The following is a 19,775-nucleotide window of genomic DNA, read 5'->3' on the forward strand; positions in this document are numbered from 1 at the left end:
AAAGAAAGAAAGAAAGAAAGAAAGAAAGAAAGAAAAGAAAGAAAAAAGAAGGAAAGAAGTGAAGGAGATAAGGAAGGAAAGAAGGAAGGAAGAAAGAAAGAAAGAAAAAAGAAGGAAGGAAGTAAAGGAGATAAGGAAGGAGGGAAGAAAGAAGGAAGAAGGGAGAAAGAGAGAGAGAGTGGTAAAAAGAAATATAAAAAACATATAGTCAACATGTGATAGACGTTAATAGTGACACTATACCATGTTAGATATAATTGTCATTATTTATTTCTAGGAGCAGCCTAGATAAAACAAGAGCAGATTTCAGCCAAGGATACATACATGTGTTCACCACTAACAAACTGTTATTGATGCCTCCTCCTGGACCAGAGGACATCTAAATAAACAAAAATAAAGCCTAAATAAACCAATAACATACATACTTTGATAAAACACAGGACTGGCTTAAAGTGTTGGACCAACAGGATTGCATATCTAGGAGGTATGGTAAAGTGTGTGGGAGACCAGCATTCTGATGATCTTGCAATGATGAAACTGCCTAACCACACAGCTCCTGGGCATATCACTGCTGAAACAAATATTCAGTCAGAGGTTAACAAAAGTAAGATTTACAATGAAACAGACATTCTGACCAAAGGTATTTTTACCTGATTCATTGTATTTCTTACAGTCTCCAGTTATATAACACACACACAACGTTCCTAATTCCCTTCTGCTTCATTATTGTCTTTCCTTGTTTTGGTTTTGTTTTCAGAAATACACAGGGCATATCTTATATTTTTGTATTTTAGCCTTCAGAAGGTCTATAGTTAAATATCCTTAAGTTCCTTTTGTTAGAAAATGAAAGACACATTGGGTGGTTCTTCACCTGTTATAATTATATAACTATATAATTATATAATAATACTTTTTTATTTCTAACATTTTAGCTGTATAATCCCAATTCATTTTTTCCCAAAGGGAACCTTAGTGGAAGGAAGAATCTGAAAGTTCATTCTGGTATTTAGAGAACTTCTGTTATTAAAACTCCAGTACATAGTATGGAATGGAACTCTGAAATTATTCATTAAACAGATGAGGTGAAAGTCAGATTTTGTACTCTAATACTCTTTCCTCAACCAAAATAACTAATATTCTTAAAGTTAATGGGCACAAATGTGCATAAATTTTCTAGAAATAAAATGATCACTTATGAAACATTAATAATACCTGCAAAGAAAGCTTTACAATATAAGATAATTCCTTCACACAATATGTATCTGTCTGGTACCATAACCCCAAACTAGACTAAGGCATCTAATAGCTATCACAGTTGGATGTTTCCTTTTTGTAAAACTGTTTTATCGTGTTGAGTAATATGAATTGTATACCAACTTAAAATCACATTTGAAATAAAACAGTTACTAGGTAAGACCTTCGTGGTTGAGGTGGTGTGGGATTTCCAGTCAACCCCTCTTGAGTTTTCCAGGAAGGAGCTTGCTTTGCCACAGCCTCTGTGGTAGAGCAGGGCAGGGTTTTGAGAGTGGAGGCCAGTCTGGGTAGGGCTTTGAGACATTTGGGAGGAGGTAGGAAGTATTGGATTTGTAGGGCGGGGTTTCCAGTGGAACAGGACAAGGCTTTAGGAAGGAAGTTCAGAGATAGCCATGTTCAGAGGAAAACGGCAGGATTACCAGGGAAGATATTGTTTTCAGGCCCAGCTAAGAGAAGAATGGGGCTGCAAGCGAGGAGATGTAATGACCTGTGAGCGAGAAAATACACATAAGCACAGTTAAAGATGTCAAAGGTGTTTTACTAATGTGTCTGCAACCCTGCCCTAGGTTACTAGAATTAGGAGCAACTGCAACCTCCAGGGGGCAAGTTGTTTTCCTTTTTCCTCCTCCTTGCAAGCCTTGCCTCTCCACTCTCCATTGGCCACTTTGCAAGCCTCTCTACCTCTCCACAGGCCTCTCCACCTCTTCACAAACCTCTGGGCTCTCTGTAGTCCTCTCCGCATTTCACAGGCCTCTCAGCTCTCTGCAGTCCTCTCAGCTGTCTAGGGCTTCCCCAGGTCTCCCTGCCTGACCGGACTTCCTCCAGCCTTCTCTGACAGCCTGGGATTTCCCAGATATCTCCTTGATCCAGCTTCCTCGGGCCATCCCAGATTCTCCTCAAGCCTGAGGAGAGCTGGGCACAGCTCTGGTCCAGGAGCCATGTCTCTTCTCATGTGTCTCTTGTGGCATCTCCTTCTTTCCATCCCCTGCCCAGAAACCCCTGTTGCTACATCTGGTGGCCTGTCCCCCAAGCCACCCTTTGACCCCTCTCCCCCAAGTGGCCTGGCGTGCATGAAGATGGAATCAGCATGGGGCAGGACTTCCCGGACCCTCAAGCTCTCACAGAGTTTACTTAGAGGAGGGGTTACTGGTGGAGCGCTGTGGGCCTGCATGGGATATGTAAAATGGGATTTCCCGTAGAGCAGGGTGGGAAATTTGAGGGAAGAGGCTGATGGAATGCAGGCTTTCTGGTGGAGGAAGGCTGGGCTGACGGGGAGAAGCTTATTGAGGGGTGTGGCTCTGAGAGGGAAGCAGTGTTATGAAGAAGTGGGCTAGTAAAGGACAGCATTTCTGGTGGAAAACCCCATACTTTCTGGCATGTGGTAAGATGGAAGGATTTCTGGCAGAGCAGGAGGGGGCAGCAATGGACGAATGAGCCTTGTCAGGACAGGGCGTTGAGGATCCAAAGGACTAGTTAGGGTGGGGTTTTCGGTGAGGCCAGCCAAGACTTGGAGAGATGGAGTAAGATTGAGTGGGGACTTCAGTGTTAGGAGGCAGGATATCTAAGGAGTAAGCCTATTGTGGGCAGGGTTTCCAGTAGGGCAAGACAAACCTTCAAAGAAGGGGATAGGGATGGACAGGTGCTTCCAGTCAAGCCTGGTAAGCCTTCCAGAAGGAGGCCAACTGGTGGAATGGTTTCCAGTGGAACAATGTGGCCTTCCAGAATGAGCAAGGATGGTGGGATTTTCTGGTGGAGAAGGGCAGGGCTTGGAGCCATGAGGCTAGTTGGAGGTGGGGCTTTCAGAAGGTGGTAAGGCTACAAGGGTTTAGGATAATTATATGCAGGGTATCCTGTGGAGTGGAGTGTGGATTCCAGAGAGAACCCCAACTAGGGGTTGGATGAGGAGCTCAGCTGAGGGTTGGATTATTGGGGGAGAATGGCAGGACTTACAGAGAATAGATGGAAAGGTAGGGAGGTATCTGGTGAAGTACTCGGGCTTTCCAAGGATGAGGTGGGCTGTGCCAGTAGCTTCTAGTGAAACAAAGCAGGGCTTCAAGGGCAAATATAGGGTGGCGGATGGATTTTGATGTAGCAGGACAGGGCTTCATGGGAGGAGTGTAGTTCAGGGAAGGGCTTTGAAAGGGTTGTCTGGGCTGTAGGAGTAGGCTAGTTATGGGGTGGGGGAAGGGCAAAGGGGAGAAATGTTCCCTGGAGCCTCTAAGGAGCTTGAGGGAGAAGGCTGGTTGAGGGTAGGCTTAAAGGGAAGGGTGGGTTTGGAGGGACTAGGTTAGGTAGGGGCAGGGCATCCAGAGAATAAGGGTGGGGATTCAAGGGAGGAGCCGGATGGAAGTGAAGTTCTGGGTAGAACAAGTTGGGTATTGAGGGAGGAGATATGTTTCTTTGGGGCAGAGAAAAGAGTAGATGGAGTGGAAGAGGGATTTCCAAGTAGCAGACCAGGGATTTGAGGAAGGAGGCTGGTTGCAAACAGAGCTTTGAAAGTTTATAGCAGGGCTACTAAGGTGTAGGTTAATTGAGGGTGGGATTTCAGGTGTAGCAGGACAGGGTTTCAAAAGAGGGGCTGAATGGAAGTGGGTCAAGTTGAGCTTGTGAGAGGGGATAGGATAGAGGCAGGAGTTCAAGGGGGAAGGGAGAGGCTATAAAAAAACAGCAACTACTAATAAAAATAATGCAAGAATACCATTTTCAGCCAGTGTAGAATTAATTCTATTTCTGTATGTATGAGAGATATTGGATAAACTAACCAAGTAATTTCTTCCTACTGAAATTTTTCTTTATTCTAATTGAGTGAGAATAAAACAACAGGCCACGTCAGGCTCATAGGCACACAGTAGACTGACACATGAATCACTGGATTTGATTACCCAGCAACTCCTTTAAGGAACACAAAAATTTAAACTCTCTCCATTAGTCATAATGGACACTCTATTGACTTAAAATTGTGAATAAATAGAAATTTTCCTCTGAACATTTTAGAAATTTTAATCTAAACAAAGTAATAGTAATTCTTTAACTTTATACTTCTATATTGGAACATATACTAACACTAAATAATTAGGAAAATATAATAAAATTATACACAGAATGTTCATTCTTGCAACAGCAATTTTAATCTAAAATAATTTAAAACCAGAAAATTGCTTGCCATATAGTGAGATTGCAGTATGGTTTCCTTTTGTGATCAAAATGGTGATTTAAGCAATATGCCTTTATCATTGGACGCATTGATGGTTAAAAGATATCCAAGAATGTGAAGTACCCTAAAAAAATACCCTGAAGAAACTCACAGGGTACTGTGAGTTGATGTTGAAATAAAATTAATTACTGCATACAGTAGGAATTAATATTAAATAGGCACAGAAATATTTTCTACAATAAACGGCTACATTGAAAAATAAACAATGAAAAGGAAGCAGGCAGTCAGACCATCAAGTTAACATTATCTAATGAATAACATTTATTGAGACTTGTTTGCAATCTGCTTGACCTAAATTCTTCCCTGAAGCCAAATAACAAGAAAAAAACCATGGAAATACAGTATTTTCAAGGCATTATTAGACTTTAGAGAGTGAATTCAATTAATATATTGCTAGAAAATAAAGACAGCAAAGGAAATATTCCCAATATTCCCAATCTATGGCTCTCTGCTGTGAGAGGGATACAGGCCAAGGCGTGAATGGACTGAAGAACAGGAGTGCATTCTAGTAGTTCCCAAGATGCAATGATGAATGTAACATGGGAGAAAATCAACATAACTGTCACATGAATTTATCACTGGAGAGTACAGAGAAGTACAGTGAAAATCCCAGGAGATTTATAAAGTACAATCTTACATATTTGTCAGAACAGTAAATTCAAATGTTTTCAGAAAAGTGTCTGGCATTGTGTCCTAAAACACTTGGAAAGACTACAGGAAACTACCGAGCACTCACATGATGCCAAGAAATGATTAACTTATAATTTACAAGACATTGAATAATCATAAAAGTCTTGTTTCAGTAGTGCAAAATTAAGCCTTAATACACTCTGTTCTGAAACAACACATTATAAAACCAAATCAAGAACAATCAAATTATATATGTGACTCAACTGTTTCCAACAATAGAATTCAAAAATTCAAATTACATACTGTATCTGTAAACTGATAAAAATCATACAGGATGACAAACATAATTAATCTTTCAACACTGCATATTTTATGTGAATAGTCCTGATGATAAATGATTTGTTTTCCTTACAGATTTTGGATGAACACAACAACAACAATACAAAACCAAAAACCACTTGGCAATAGATCTGGATACCAGTGGCTCATCCCTATTCCTAAATGCCCAGGAGGCTGAGATTGGAGGACCATGGCTCACAGGTTGCTGGGGTAGCCAAATCCATGAGACATTGATGTTCCATTGATCAGTCAAAGGCCTAGTGGAACATTGGCTCACATGGTATAGCATCAGGCATGAGTGTAAACACCAAGAGTTCAAGGCTGGAGTCAAATCTCATTACTACACCCCACACACACAGTCACAACCTACACACAAAGGGGAAGATACAGGAACAGGGAGAGAAAGGGAATCTTAAGAGTTTAAAAAGTGAAGCCTATCCTAGAAAAAAAAATCCTTTCCAAAAATATACAACTGTAAGATTACTTGTGAGGGATTCTAGAGCTGAGCAGTGAGATCTGGAAAGAGATAAAAGATTAGAAAGCCATCTTAAACAAGACTCAGAAGGCTGAGATATGTACCCTGGAAAAGTCAAATCATCAAGGCAAGATAGTGCTATAAGTTACTACCTTAAGTGTGTTTAAGATACAGCTGTTAGGACACTAAAATAGTAAGATCTTGGAGATGAGACAAGATATTTTATGGCTAAAATATGTATTCCTCCCTTCTGCTCCCTAACAGTAAGAGAGTTAATTGTCACTATTTATACAAAGTATACCTCATGTTAGTGGTTGTAACCACAAGATAGATTGATGACCTAGTTTGTGCAAATAACTTTAGCCACACCCCTATATTAAGTTGGATAAAAAGTTTGTTAAGCAGGACCACCAAAAACTGGTGGTGAGCCTTTGGGTCCCCTGGTGTCCCTCTTTCCTTTCCCTCTCTGTAATTTCTCAGTTCATTGGCCAGGTATCCCTTCATCTCTGCTGTTCCAGAGTTGTGGACAGAACTGATATTCTGAGCTCCTCAATACAAACGGTGGAAACACACTTTATCAAAGAAGATACACAAACATATATGAGCACCTGGCAAGATACCAATCATCAGCAGTCATCCTGTGAGTCCTTAGTGAAGAAGTGGAGTTCCATTATGGTGGTCATAATGGCTAAGTGTAAAAAGTATGTAATAAAACCTTTGGAAGGTTCTTTTTCTCTTTTTTCTCTGTAGTCCCAGATGGCCTGGAACTTTCCAGCCTTGTCTCAGCCACAGAAGTGATGGGACTTTGAATATGTGCTGCCATGCCTGGCATTTAGGAAGTTCACAACAAAGCAATAACAAAGTACATGAAAGCAATTTTGTAAATGATGTACATTTGCTTCCTCAATTGTAAAATAAAACAATACGAAAGTGCATGAAAAGTCTTTTTTTCTTTTTTTTTTTTTTTGTCGGTTGTGGGGCTTGAACTCTGGGCCTGGGCGCTGTCCCTCAGCTCTTCTGCTCAAGGCGAGCGCTCTACCACATGAGCTACTGTGCCACTTCCAGCATGAAAAGTTTTGTAAGTGATATGTATTTACTTCCTCAATTGTAAAATTAAACAAATATATGTCAAAATATCACATTATTAACATTATTTATATATATGTATATGTATATATATATATATATATATGCAGTTCATCAGGCATCACTATACCTCAACAGATCAAATGCAAAGTCAAATTTCTACTTCTTTCTAGGAGAAGCAGAAAAGGTCAAAATCTATGGATATATGACCATATAAGATGATATTAAGTAACTGCTTAAATAGGGATATAGGTTGACCTTTTGTAACAATGAGATGTATAAGACACTCCATTGAAAATGAACTTTAAAACTGGTGAGGGGGAGGGAGGGAGTAGCTGTGGAGGTGGGAGGGAAGGGATCGTAGGGGAAAAAACAAAAGACGAGGCAACAATGCTCCATAGGAAATGTACTCATTACCCTGGTCATTTAACTGTGACCCCTCTGTACAGTATTTTTACAATAAAAATGTACAAAAATTCTACTTTAAAATCTAACATCTAAGGCAGTGTCTGGAATACAAGGAGATAAAATAAATCTACAGGAGGGATATCTTTAACACTGTGACAATGAGACGTGAAAGCTGGATTTTAAATCAGGGTTTGACAAGATCAAATGTCCACTAAATATGTGATTACAGCTACAGAGCTGACCATGATCGTAAGAATGGAGGTACAACTGAAAGTCAGCTAAGGCTGCTACAGCATTGTATGTAGACATAATGTGACCTCTCCAATAATTGTAAAGCACAAAATAGAAGTTAAGTCAGTAAAATACATGGGAGGGTTTACCCACTGAGAAAAATTGCAGTGGGTGATCATTGCTCTTTGGTTGAGAGTATACAGTCCACCTCATTTTACTTTAAGCTAAAGTATATTTCTGATATGAACACAATTGTAATATATCAGTGTTTCATGAGTGCAGACTAGTGTAGGTGCATGTTACTCTAATATATATAAAGGCTCTACCTTCACACTCCATTCTATGTTGTTAAGTTTGCATGGAGAAATGTTCATAACTAGGAAATTTAGACTCTTGTGAATCTGATTCAGGAAACTGAAATAAGACATTTGGGTCATCCACTCCAATTATTTGGTTTGTGACTATGAAATAAATACCATTATTTAAAATGCACATGAATTTTTGAAAATTCATGCAATACCATATGGCAAACATACAAAAGATACAATTACTCATCTTCTTATATGAGCTGAAGGGAAGTTATTCCTGACATGCACTCGTTTTTTTAAAGAAATACATTTAATAATGTCTACCCTTTTTATATTACTTTTTCAAAATGTAAATATACACACTTGAGAAAAGATTCTGTGCTTTTTATTAAATACTTCATTATATCTATAGCTCTATCTATCTATCTACCTACCTATCTATCTATCTATCTATCTATTTATCTATCTATCTATCTATCTATCTATCTATCTAATCTATTTATCTATCTAAAGAACTAGGCAGGCAAAGCCAACCAAATTTCCCAAATACTTGAGACTGACCAGTTGCAGACCTAGAATTCAAATCCAGTTTTCCATCATGCTTATCTGAGGATGTTCTGTGAATGTCACATTACCTTTTAAGAGATAAGGAACAGAAGAATCTACATTATTTTTCTAATTATAGCTATAATGGCAATGAAATTGCTATAGAAGGAAAATATTTTTTAAATGAAAAAGGTATTGGGTACAAATTTGTTAGTAATCAAATCAAGATTGGTTAATTTTCTAAAGAAATTCCTGAATGACCATCATTCAAGCTTCCACTGTTTATGCTGCCTGGAGTAAATGCTTTAGGAGAACAACTCCATGCCAATGACACCAGTGCATATGAAGAAAACATGCTTTTAACATTCAGCATCTTGAATGCAAAAGAAATAATTATACAAATATAATCTAAAAGAAAAAATTTTTGTGACTGTTACTTCCTCATTATACCAAAGAAAACTTACTCCCTTTTCTAAAACATATATCTATTTTACTGATATTACTATAATTACTATTAATAATGTAGGAATAATATATTATAATATCATTAATGTTATGTAATCTATAAGTAATATATGTATAATATGTTTATAATAATTGATACTACTATAGTAACTATAATTAATACCTGTACAAAACTGAATTTTGTGTTATATATACTACGAATGGCATAAGAAATGAGAACTCTAATATACACCACATGCTTTAGTCACATAATTTATTGTTTTGCATGAATACGGAGGGTTGAAATAGGACCCAGGTGCTGTCCCTGAACCATATTACTCAGGGCTTGTACTCTACCACTTGATCCACACATCAATTTCCTACTTTTTTTTTGGAGGCTAATTGGTAATATGAGTTTCACAATTTTTTTTCTGTCTGGGCTGGCTTCAAACAGCTATCCTCAGATCTCAGCCTCCTGAGCAGCTGGGATTTCAGACATGAGCCTTGTTACATATTTTTTAATTCCATGCATGGCAAGTTGTTAGGTCATTATTTTTGTGTGTTCAAATATATTATGGTGGTTCATTTCTAAACTGATTCAGAATGAACAACCACTTATTGGGAAAGACTATATGTTGGAATTGAAATTGTAAATGCACTTATCTCACTATCAATTTTCAAAGATAATGTTAAATATTTCCAATTCCTGGAACTAAAACATTAAATAAGCATCCCTTCCTTAACTGTCTCATTTTCAACAGTATAAAACCTACTCTATAAACATCTATATTCAAGAAAGCAAGCCTCTCTAACCACATATTCACCTTCAGTTATCCTCCTCATCTCTATATGGCCTTTTACAATGGATGTCCTCTAACATTGACTACACATCCACCAGAGTCAGCCTACCACATCCAACACTTTTTAAAACTTCCTAGATAAAGTTGTTTGCCCCATCCTCATCAGCCTTTCTGCAGCCTCAGTGGAGAGCTTGTTCCCCTGCTTTACCTGTAGACTATATCCTGTTATATTTCCTAGCAAAGAAATAATAGCTAGCAGGCCTGAGCCTTGGTATATTCAGAGGTTCATTGGTATTCAATGTTTCCTTTTCCATTTCCTTTCCTTCCTTGGTAAGTGAGTTGGAATAACAGAACAAATCAATTTGAAAAGCAGTGTGTTTTAGTGTAAATGAAAAGATACTTGTACATCTCATTGTTGCAATGGGTCCACCTGTATCCCTAGTTAAACGATTTGTTTTTGCCCTTCCCTTCCACCAATTATACCAACATCAAATACAGTGAAAGCAGGGGTTATACCGTGGGTACGATATTTTCACAATAAAAAATAAAATTTTAAAAAAAGAAAAGAAAAAATACTGATTTGAAAATACTACAAGTGTTTGTTCTTTACATTTATATTTCAATTCAAATATAATAGGACTGCTGCTAGTGGTTCATGCCTTTAAACCTAGCTATTTAAGAGCCTGAAAGATGAGGATCATAGTTCCAAGCTAGACCAAGTAGAATAGACCATGAGGCTCTTATCTCCAACTAAGAACCAAAAAGCTAAAAGTGGAGCTGTGGCTCAATTGGAATAGTGCCAGCCTTGAACAAAAAAGAAAAAAGAAAGCACATAGCCCTTGAGTTTAAGTCCTATTATGAGCACACATACACCATACATACACACACATATATACATATATATGTATACAGACATATTTAATCTACTATGTATAAATTATATGCATACATATGTATATATAGTTATATAATAAAATATTACAAAGTGTCAAATATATACAAGCAAATGTTTGATCTTTCTCTTCAAAACAGATTCATATAGAGTTATAGAAGTCCTGCTCAGAGCAACGCATAGTCCCTATTAAAGGAGCAAAGCCAGAGAGAGATGTCTTGGCCTGTGAGCCATGGTAAATCACAGCAAACAAACACCAAAAGATTCACTAGTACAAGGAAGGCCATCTGTTTATGGGACCACCAAATAATCAGTACAAACAAAAATATTTGCCTACAATGGATTATAAATGGTAAACATTGGTCCTTTTTTAGCCTAAAAGCTACCACAAATGGAGGACAGGTTTATTATCACAAGATCAAGATGGTTCTTTACCAGGGCTGGGCCATACAGAAAAATCTCGAAATTCCTAAGGCCTGTTTAAAATTTCATTGTGTGTAAGTACAATTGGGTTTTTTTTTTTTGATCTACTCATTTAATGTGGGGAAGCTGGGCTGTTTCCATATTTTGGCCACTGTGAATAGCTCTGCAATGAACATAGGTGTGCAGGTGTCTTTTGGATCTAGAGCAAATCATGTTAAGTAAGGTAAGTCAACACACAGTTGCATGTTCTCTCTGATATGCTGAAGTTAGACCTAAAATGTACTGGAATATGACAAATTATACAGGATTCTAGAGACGCACATACAGGGAGAACAAAAGACGCTACTCTTAGGAGAGAAACTCAAAGGCACAATGCATTAGTGCCTTTCCATATTTATATAAAATAATATACACAATGAAACAAACTCTAAGACTTGGAAAAAAAGGATTTTTTGTTTTTAATTATGGATGATTCTATATTCTTTATCTTATGTATGGTGGATTCAAGTGTACAACTTCGTAAGTGTTGGGGGAGGGTACAAAATTCAAGAGAAAAGGGGTGAAAAGTGCAGCCATAGAACTCACTGGACACGGATGAAAGTGAACTATACAATTCACAGATGGAGATGAGAGGGAGGGCCTGGGAGAGAAAAAGGGAACAGAAGACACTGTATGAAAGGCAATGTTCTGGGGCTGGGAAGGTGGCTCAGTGGTAGAGTGCTTGCATTGTATGCATGAAGACCTGGGTTTGATTCCTCAGCAACACATAAGCAAAAAGAAAGAAACCAGAAGTTGCGCTGTGGCTCAAGTGGTAGAGCGCTAGCCTTGAGCTGAAGAGCTGAAGGACAGTGCCCAGGCCCAGAGTTCAAGCCCCACAACCGGACCCCCAAAAAAAACAAGAAAGAAAAAAAGATAGGCAATGTTCTCATTACCTGATTCAGGTAATTGTAACCCCTCTGTACATCACCTCTAAAAGAATAATAAAGCAAATTAACAATAATAAAAATCTCTACATTCCACTCAGCTGAGTCAATCCAAATTATAAGAATCTTTCAGCAAACTTACTTTCTCATCTTTACCACCTCCTCCATCCTGTAGATTTAAATGGAAAATAAATGGCAAAAAATGAAATAGCTTTATTGGCTCTTTTGGAAAAAAGAATTAAATCAACTATCTAATATCTATTTGGCTGATTATTAAATAGTTGAGTGATGGTCTGCTAAGAGGCAGACCATCATCCTAATGGAGCTGTTATCCTGGGATTTCTTCTAAAGCCAGATGTGCCCTGAATGAGGAATTTATTTATAATAAAATTTCTAAGGAATTCACTTATAACTGAAAAAAAATATTTCAGTGGTCAATCGTGAGCGTCTATTTGCTTTTCATATGACTAGCACTCAGGCTTCCTCTACAGATAGGAATTTATTTTAAAAAGATCTACCCAGAAAAGAAACTGAGTAAAGGGGAGGGGAAATATGGTATACAGGATCTCCTGGAGAATTGAAGGCAATTGAAAAGCAGTGTTGATACATGTGAGTCTTATTTCTAAGACAAGTCACTAGTGATGGTCAGGCTATGAAGTCTGATCACATGACTTGAACCTCATTCCAACACCTTCAAGACAAACCTTAGGACATGATTTCACTGTGCTCTTCCTCCTGAGAGCCTCATCTCCCCGTGCTCTGGCTATGCTGGCCTCCTCATCCCACCACACAGAATCTTGGGGCTGAGAATCTTTCTTCTCTCTACACTTTTTGAACTGATTCTTTTTCCTCAGGTGCCTCTTGTATGACCCAAGACACGTTTTCAGAACGTCTCTACCAGGTTCACTGATTTTGTTCTGAGAGATACTCTTTACATCCAGTAGGCTGGACTTTGAAGCTAGCCTTGGCAAGAAAGGCTGTGAGACTCTTATTTCCATGGAATCATTAAAAAAAAAACTGGGTGTTGAGCTGTAGCTGAAGTGATGGAACATTAGCCTTAAGAAAAACAAAAACCAAAGCAAAACAAATATTCTCAGGGAAGAAATGTGGAAATCTGGGGCTGATGGCTCATGTCTGTAACCCTAGCTACTCAGGAGGCTGAGATCTGAGTATTGGTGTTCAAAGTCAGCCTGCACAGGAAAGTCTAATGAATCACCAAAATAGCTGGAAGTGGAGTTGTGGCTCAAGTTGTAGATCACTAGCCATGAGCAAAAGAGCTCAGGGACAGTGCCCAGGTCTAAAGTTCAAGCCCCAAGACCAAACAAAAAGCTGGAAGCAGTGCTGTTGCTCAAGTGGTAAAGTGCTAAGCAAAAAAGCACAGGGATAACACCTAAACTCTGAGTTCAAACCCCAGAAGTGGCAAGGAAGGAAGGAATGATGGAAGGAGGAATGGAAGGAAGGGAGGGAGGGAGGGAGGAAGGAAGGAAGCAAGGAAGGAAGCAAGGAAGCAAGGAAGGAAGGAAGGAAGGAAGGAAGGAAGGAAAGAAGGACCTTACACAATATCACTGGGGAAATTCTATAATCCATGTGTGGTGACTAATGCTAGGTTAACTTGACCAGGCCCTGGAGAATGCAAATACTTGTTCAAGCATTCTGTCATCCAGGTTTCTTGATGAGATTAACACTCTGTAGACTCTCCAAAGCAGACTTTGCTCCCTAGGCAGGATAAGCCTCGTCCAATCAGGTAAAAGCACAGACTGAACAGAAGCAGCAAGCCTCCCCCAGACACATGCTCCTCCCCCGGACCACCTGCTTCTGCTGGGGCATGGACCTCAGCAACCTATAAGCCAGGATAGGAACAAGGCTCTTCTGTGCCTCAGGTCTGGCATATACCCCGACCAGTGCACTGACTACAGACTTGAGGGGGTGAGGATAGAGAGGGACACTTGCATATTCTTTCTTTCTTTCTCTGTCTCTCTCTCTGTCTCTCTCTCTGTCTCTGTCTCTCTCTCTGTCTTTCTCTCTCTCTCTCTCACATACACACAGACACACACAGACACACACACATACACACACACATACACACACTGGTTGTACACTGGTGGGGAAGGGCCTGGGAACCTCTAGGGAGAACTTACTCTTAAAGGAGGTGTGATCAGATGACCTGCTTGGCCTGTGATCAAAAGCCTCATCTTGGGATGGGAAGTATCAAGCATCAGTAGACTGAAAGCAAATGGTGAAGTTAGGGCTCTCCAGAGATGGCATCTTGTTTCCCTGTAAACCAAAGTGATGATTCCATTTGTGTCCTCTCAGCTCAGATGATCTTCTTTTTAATTTCCCCCTGAACACAAGACAGAATTAATTTGCATGTTCAATTCACCCATAGACATGGTGTAATTTGATCTTGGCGAAGCCAGCCTGTGCTGAATGATCTCAGTAAGTGAGGAATTCTCAGCTTCCATATGGATCCAAGGAGCTACCATGCTCAGGAGTGCAGAGAATGTGCTCACCTGGGACAAGGCAGAGCATAGACCATTCAAACACATGGCGGCCATCCTCTCTCAGGCAAAGACAGATGAATCCGTCTACCCACCCTGAGTGATCATAGTAGACATGAGCCTCCATGCCTCTCATCTCCTGCCCTTTCTACAGCCTTCCAATCCCCAATCACTAACTTTGTTCAGAAACCCATGTACTATTATATACAATGTTGTTAGGCAACTCACTTTTTTTTCTAATCACTGCATAACTGGGATATTTTCTCATGTGATTAAGTACTTCATTATTTGGTGGATTTGAATCACTCAGACTGAAATATCATAACACAATGAGAGTTTCCTTTTATTGGAAAGGGAAAGAATTCCTCCATGTCTGTTATCCTATTTAAAACAAAAACAAAAACAAAAACACCACGATGGATGTTCTTGAGCTATACTCTTTCTCAAAGGATTTCCTGAGTTAAATAATTAGAGGCAATATCACTTCTGGATCAAAGGAAGTGTCTATTTGGAAGAATTTTGGAACACATGTGTACAGTTCTTAGAGATATCCTCATAGGCACATATCTTGGGGAGAGCATGTTTCTCTGATTGTGGGTGAGATGGATTCAGAAATACTTTGGGTTCCATAAGGCCATGGACAAAAGCTAAGCTTACAGCTCAGCAGTACTTATTAGCAATCTCATAGTCCTTAGTGGCAGCATGCCCTTGAAATATATGTGGTGTCTCCCTGGTCAAAGTTGTAGACTCTATCACTTTTTTTTTAGTCCCCCTGAATACTGTTAAAGACATTAACAAGGAACCGCTGGGCTGCTTGTGAAAGAGCCCTGAAGAAACCAAGGCTCTAGACACTTGAAAGCACTGGCCACTAGGGGGCAGTGGAGAGCCACAGACAGCTGTCAGGATGCCTGTAACAAGGTTGTTATATTTGAAACTTTCTTTCTTTCTTTCTTTCTTTCTTTCTTTCTTTCTTTCTTTCTTTCTTTCTTTCTTTCTTTCTGTCTTTCTTTCTTTCTTTCTTTCTTTCTTTCTTTCTTGCTTGCTTGCTTGCTTGCTTGCTTGCTTGCTTGCTTGCTTGCTTGCTTTCTTTCTTTCTTTCTTTCTTTCTTCCTTCCTTCCTTCCTTCTTTTCCTTCCTTTCTCCCTTCCTTTCTCTCTTCCTTTCTGTCTTTCTTTCTTTAATAAAATGTTATTGCAAGTCAATGCAAATGTTGGGTTGCGTGCAGCCTGTGGGGCATCAGCTTCAGTTTTAATTGGATGACTCAGGTCCGTCCATCTGAGGAGCACCCAACTCAGCACCCCCATCATCCTTCCTCCACTCCGTCCCCCGCCCCGGTTTGCCACAGTCATGGTCCTTTGCCTATATATAGCAAGCCCACGAGTTTCAGTTCTGCCTTATCCAGCCCTGCCTGCCCTGCACCTGTGCAGACTCGTTCCCTTCAGACCAGATGTGCACCAAACTGGTTGCACATTTCTGGTACTTTCTGATCAGGAACCAAAGAACTTCGCCTTGAGTCCCAGGTCCTGTCATATCCTACTAGGAAATCTTGGTCACATCTACCATCTTCACCAGGTCTCAGTTTTGCATCAGGAAAATGGGTGTATTGGAATACATCTGCCACAGTCTCTATTATCATCTTCCTACTCTTCTTTGATTCTACAAAAAAACAAAAAACAAAAAACAAAAAACAGAAAACAAAAAAACAAGAGAGAGCCCATTTCTGGGTTCTGGTGCCTTATTCCTGTCATCCTAAGTACTCAGGAGGCTGAGATTCGAAGATCACAGTTCAAAGCCAGCCCGGGCAGGAAAGTCTGTGACACTCTGATCTCCAATTAACCACCAGAAAACCGGAAGAAGAGCTGTGACTCAAGTGCTAGAGAGCTGGCCTTGAGCCAAATAAATCTCAGGGCAGCATTCAGGCCCTGAGTTCAAGCTCCTGCCCACCCCACCCCACCCACACAGAAATCATGTACTATGTGTTTGTGTGTGTGTTTGTGTGATGGTACAAAGACTTGAATTGAGGGCCTTGTGCTCTTGCTTAGCTGTTTTTTTTTTGATCAAGGTTGACACTCTACCACTTGAACCACACCTCCACTCATGATTCATGGTTCAATAAAAGGGCTTTAGTAGCAGCTCATAAAATGACATTACCAAGCACCAGAGGAAAGGGTGGTCTTGCTTTGTTCTCTCTAGCTTCTAGAAAACATTTAAACTCACGGAAAGGAGCAGACATTACTGGCAGCTGTCTGAAATGTCCAGCTTTTCCTTTGGATTTTTCTGTTCATCCTTTCACAAAGATCAGCTTTTTATTTTTTATTTTATCTGTGCCAGTCTTAGGGCTTGAACTCAAGGCCTAGGCAACCGTCTCTGAGTTTTTTTACTCAAGGCTAGCATTCTGCTACTTGAGCCACACAGCTCCATTTCTGACTTTATTTTAGTGGTTTATTGGAGATAAGAATCTCACAGACTTTCCTTCCCCGGGCTGGCTTTGAACTTCAATCCTTAAATCTCAGCCTCCTGAGTAGCTAGGATGAGAGGTGATCTTTCTTTACCTGGGTTGCTGTGCTGGTTGCATGTTTTGTGTAATGTCTTACCAAGTTGCTTCATTCATAATAAGGAATCCAAGGCTGAGAACACTTAATTGGGATTGTGAAGTATGTGCATAAATTAAATGACAGCCTCGAGTCAGACTCCAGTTTTCAAGTGTCACTCTTTCATGACATTAAAATACTCCTCAGGTACCACAGAAGCCTTCATTCCAAAATGAATACTCTGTGTAACTCATTAATGGATACAGAATAAAAAGAGAAATGAATCCTGTTACCTACCAAAAAGCTAGCTCAGCTCCTTAGTGATAGGGGAAAATAAATATTGCAAACACAGGTTTGAAATGAAATTTTTTAAATTTTATTTTATTTTATTTGTGAACATACTGTACAGAGGAGTTACAATTACATGGGCAGGATAATGTGTACATTTCTTACCAAGCATTGCAGCCTCCTCCTTTGTTTACCGTTCACATCCCTTCCCAGACTCCCCCCTCCCCCCCAATCCCAATCCTTCTCCTTCCCCCCCATTCCCCCCCCAAAGCGACGTTGTAAAGCTCATTTTGGACATGACAACTTGTACTTCTCATTGTTGCAACAGGTCCACCTGTATCCTTAAACAACTGGTTTTTCCCCATCTCCTCCACAAGTTATACTGACATCAAATATAGTGAAAGCAGGGGTTATAATGTGGGGGAGGGACATACAGAGCAACAAAGAGATAATCTTATAAATGTGTTAGAAACACATGCATGAAAGAAAAAAACTTTAAAATACACATCTAAGGGTTCATTTTCCTGACATCACATTATCTGACCTTTTCCGCTTGACTCATACATATACTAGATATTACAAATAAGGGAAACCATGGGACCTATGTTTCTTTGGGCCTGGCTTACTTCACTTAATATAATTTTTTCCAAGTTTTTCCATTTCCTAACAAATGGAGCAATGTCATTCTTTCTGATGGAGGCATAGAATTCCATTGTGTATATATACCACATTTTCTTGATACATTCATCTACTGAGGGGCATCTGGGTTGGTTCCATATCTTAGCTATGGTAAATAATGCTGCAATAAACATAGTTGTGCTGGTAGCTTTAGTGTGGTCCTGTTTGTAAACATTTGGGTAAATGTCCAAAAGTGGGATTGCTGGGTCATAGGGGAGTTCTATGTGAAGTCTTTTGAGGAACATCCATACTGCTTTCCAAAGTGGTTGAACAAGTTTACATTCCCACCAACAATGAAGTAAGGTTCCTTTCTGTCCACATCCCCTCCAGCATCTGTTGTTGTTAGAGTTCTTGATTTTTTGCTGTTCTAACTGGAGTGAGGTGATATCTGAATGTTGTTTTGATTTGCATTTCTTTTATGGCTAGGGATGTTGAACATTTTCTTCATGTGTTTTTGGCCATCCTTCTTTCTTCTTCAGAGAAGCTTCTCTTTAAGTCTTTCGCCCACTTATTTATTGGGCAGTTGTTTCTTTGAGGATTTGTTGTTGGGTGGTTTAATTTTTTGAGTTCCAAGTATATTTTAGATATGAGACCCTTGTCCGTTGTATGGCTAGTAAAGATCTTCTCCCAATCCATGGGCTTTCTATTGATCTTGCTAGCTATGTCATTTGCCCTGCAGAAGCTCTGCAACTTCATGCAATCCCATTTGTCCAACCTTTCTTTGATTCGTTGTGTTTCCGGGTCTCTATTCAGAAAATTTCGGCCTGAGCCAAGAAGACCTAGTGTTTCTCCTATTCCATCCTGTAATGTTTTCAGAGTGTCTGCTTTGAGTTCAAGGTCTTTGATCCATTTGGAGTTGATTCTGGTGCAGGGTGATATATAAGGATCTAGCCTTAGTTTTCTACATGTAGTTAACCAATTTTGCCAGCACCATTTACTGAAGAGGTTGTCTTTCTTCCATTCTATTGGTTTAGCTCCCTTATCGAAGATTAGATGGCTATAGGTCTGTAGGTTCATTTCTGGGTTTTCAATTCTATTCCATTGGTCCTGAGGTCTGTTCTTATGCCAATACCAAGCTGTTTTGATTACTATGGCTTTATAGTAGAGTTTGAAGTTTGGTATTGATATTCCTCCAGCAGTGTTCTTTCCATTGAGGAGCGTTTTTGCTATTCGGGGTCTTTTATTGTTCCATATGAATTTTTGGATTGCCTCTTCTATTTCCTTGAAGAATGAGGTTGGAATTTTGATTGGTATTGCATTGAATTTGTAGATAACCTTGGGAAGTATTGCCATTTTCACGATGTTAATCTTTCCAATCCAGGAGCATGGGAGGTTTTGCCATTTTTTAAGTTCTGTGTTGATTTCCTTTTTTAAGATTTTCAAGTTTTCATCATAGAGGTCCTTCACTTCTTTAGTTAATTCCTAGGTATTTTATTTTTTGTGGGGCTATTACAAATGAAGTTGCTTTCCTAATTTCAGCCACACTTTTCTCATTGTTGGCATACAGAAAAGCCATTGATTTTGGGGGGTTAATTTTATAACCTGCTACTTTGCCAAAGTTTTGAATCAGCTTGAGTAATTTGGGAGTGGAGTCTATGGGATTCTTTAAATACAAGATCATGTCATCTGCAAAGAGGGAGAGTTTTATGAAATGAAATATTTTAGAAAGAGCAACATCAGGATTATTTTTACTCCTCTTCTTTTTGTTTTTTTATTTGTTGTTTATTGTGGATTCCATTGCATCATGAAAATAAATGGACAATGTCAGCATTTTCTCCTCCCAGCTGGATCCCAGGTTGGCAACGTT

General features: G+C 39.4%; 1 long non-coding RNA gene across 1 annotated transcript in view; it reads left to right on the forward strand.

Moving 5' to 3' along the window:
* LOC138825008 (uncharacterized) overlaps positions 1-6,857 on the forward strand; it is a 95,557-nt gene extending 88,700 nt beyond the window's left edge. Inside the window, exon 3 of the long non-coding RNA XR_011371274.1 lies at positions 5,513-6,857. This is a non-coding gene — a long non-coding RNA (uncharacterized lncRNA). The remainder of the gene's footprint in view (positions 1-5,512) is intronic.
* Positions 6,858-19,775: the final 12,918 nt, after the last annotated feature.

Source organism: Dipodomys merriami, unplaced genomic scaffold (assembly GCF_024711535.1).
Source record: "Dipodomys merriami isolate MVZ:Mamm:240054 unplaced genomic scaffold, mDipMer1.0.p SCAF_1311, whole genome shotgun sequence".
Taxonomy (NCBI): Eukaryota; Metazoa; Chordata; class Mammalia; order Rodentia; family Heteromyidae; genus Dipodomys; species Dipodomys merriami.